The sequence below is a fragment of the Passer montanus genome, unplaced genomic scaffold (genome assembly GCF_014805655.1).
Source record: "Passer montanus isolate IOZ18808 unplaced genomic scaffold, ASM1480565v1 scaffold243, whole genome shotgun sequence".
In the NCBI taxonomy this organism is placed as follows: Eukaryota; Metazoa; Chordata; class Aves; order Passeriformes; family Passeridae; genus Passer; species Passer montanus.
Window position 1 is genome coordinate 236,674 of NW_024367071.1, and position 2,939 is coordinate 239,612.

The window sequence follows — 2,939 nt, forward strand, 5'->3', positions numbered from 1 at the left end:
CACTTTTGTTTGGGTGTTTCGGTGGGGGATGGGACACAAAATTTGCAATTTTTGGGACCCCAAACCCTTCAAATCAGAATTTTTGTGAGAATTCCTCCCTGGCTGCTTCAGGGGTGTCCCTGCCCAGCAATTTTGGGTTTTTTTATTGAATTTTGGGGCATTTTGGGGCATTTTGGGTGTTTCGGTGGGGGATGGGACACAAAATTTGCAATTTTTTGGGACCCCAAACCCTTCAAATCAGAATTTTTATGGGAATTCCTCCCTGGCTGCTTCAGGGGTGTCCCTACCCAGCAATTTTGGGGTTTTTTATTGAATTTTAGGGCATTTTGAAGGGTTTTTACCCCACATTTTAGGGCGTTTCTCCTCATTTTGGTGCAGCTCATCCTGCTCGACTCGGGGCGTTTCTTCCTGGCCATTTTCGGGTAAATCTCTGCTTTTTTGGGGTTTTTTTTTGGTTTTTGGGGTGTTTCTCCTCATTTCGGGGACTCTGTTCGGACATTTTGGGGTTTTTCTCTCCACATTTGGGTTTTTTTTTCTCTCCACATTTGGATTTTCCTCTTTATGGCCATTTTTAGGGTGTTTTTTCCCTGCTTCTTTTGGGGTATTTTACCTCCTTTTAGGGTGCCCTTGACCATTTTTGGGCCGTTTTGTCTCATTTTGGGATGGCCAATTTTGGGCCGTTAATTTGGGACTTTCCTCCTCATTTTGGGGCGTTTCTGCTCTCTCGTTTTGGGGCATTTTTTAGCATTTTGGGGCTGTTTTGGGGGGTCTGAGCCTCATCATTTGGGGCCATTTCTCGGCATTTTGGGGTTTCTCTTCCCAGCTGAACGTGGCACCATTTTGGGGCATTTCTGTGAATTTTAAATAAATTTTCCCTGGTTGTTTTAGGGTTTCTCCTCCCAGCTGAACGTGGCACCATTTTGGGGCATTTCTGTGAATTTTAAATAAATTTTCCCTGGTTGTTTTAGGGTTTCTCCTCCCAGCTGAACGTGGCACCATTTTGGGGCATTTCTGTGAGTTTTAAATAAATTTCTCCCTGGTTTTTTTTGGGTTGTCTCTGCCCAGCTCTTTCGAGGCATTTCCCAACACCTCTGCCCAATTTGGGCTGGTTTTATCTGATTTTTTGGGGTCATTTCCCTGCTTTTGGGGTGTCTTGCCGTGATGGCTCCGGGCTGTCTCTGCCCTCCCAGTTTGTGCCGTTTCTTCGCCTTCACCCCACGATTTCAGGGCATTCCTCACCCTTTTTGTGCATTTCTCTCATTTTGGGGGCATTTCTCTGCATTTTTGTTACATTTCTCTGTGGTTTTTGTGCATTTCTCTGCGTTTTTTGTGCATTTCTCTGCCCTTTTTGGGGCATTTCTCTGCCTTTTGGGGCATTCCGCTGCCATTTTGGGGCATTTCTCTGCATTTTGTTGCATTTCTCTTCCCTTTTGGTGCATTCCTCTGTATTTTTGGTGCATTCCTCTGCGTTTTTGGTGCATTTCTCTTCCCTTTGGGGGCATTTCTCTCCCCTTTTGGTGCGTTCCGCTGCCATTTTGGGGCATTTCTCTGCATTTTGTTGCATTTCTCTGCAGGTTTTTGTGCATTTCTCTCATTTTTGTGCATTTCTCTCATTTTGGGGCATTTCTCTCATTTTTGGTGCATTTCTCTGTGGGTTTTTTTTTTATTTCTCTCATTTTGGGGCATTTCGTTCTGGGACATTTCTCTCGTTCTGGGGCATTTCTCTGCGTTTTTGGTGCATTTCTCTGTGTTTTTTGTGCATTTCTCTCATTTTTGGGGCATTTCTCTGCGGTTTTTTTGTGCATTTCTCTCATTTTTGTGCATTTCTCTAATTTTTGGTGCATTTCTCTCATTTTGTTGCATTTCTCTGCGGGTCTTTTGTGCATTTCTCTCATTTTTGTGCATTTCTCTCACTTTTGTGCATTTCTCTCACTTTTGTGCATTTCTCTGCGGGTTTTTTGTGCATTTCTCTCATTTTTGGTGCATTTCTCTGCAGGTTTTTGTGCATTTCTCTCACTTTTGTGCGTTTCTCTCACTTTTGTGCATTTCTCTGCAGGTTTTTGTGCATTTCTCTCATTTTGGGGCATTTCTCTTCCCTTTTGGTGCATTTCTCTGCGGGTTTTTTGTGCATTTCTCTCATTTTTGGTGAATTTCTCTGCGTTTTGGTGAATTCCTCTGCGTTTTTGGTACATTTCTCTGCATTTTTTGGTGCATTTCTCTCATTTTGGGGCATTTCTGCATTTCTCTGCGGGTCTTTTGTGCATTTCTCTCATTTTTGTGCATTTCTCTCACTTTTGTGCATTTCTCTCACTTTTGTGCATTTCTCTGCGGGTTTTTTGTGCATTTCTCTCATTTTTGGTGCATTTCTCTGCAGGTTTTTGTGCATTTCTCTCACTTTTGTGCGTTTCTCTCACTTTTGTGCATTTCTCTCCAGTTTTTTGTGCATTTCTCTCATTTTGGGGCATTTCTCTTCCCTTTTGGTGCATTTCTCTGCGGGTTTTTTGTGCATTTCTCTCATTTTTGGTGAATTTCTCTGCGTTTTGGTGAATTCCTCTGCGTTTTTGGTACATTTCTCTGCATTTTTTGGTGCATTTCTCTCATTTTGGGGCATTTCTCTGCCCTTTTGGTGCATTTATCTTCATTTTTTGTGCATTTCTCTTTGATTTTGTTGCATTTCTCTGTGGTTTTTTGGTGCATTTCTTTCATTTTTGGGGCATTTCTCTCATTTTTGGTGCATTTCTCTGCAGGTTTTTGTGCATTTTTGTGCATTTTTGTGCATTTTTGAGCATCCCCTCGCTGCGGGGCCGTGCCGGGGCTGGGGGCCGCGCCGCCCCCGCCCCCGCCGTGACTCAGGGCTGTGGTTTCCCCGCTATAAACCACGGGCAGCGCCCGCAGCGCCACAGCCATGGCGGGCACCCGCGAGCCGTGAGCCGGGGCAC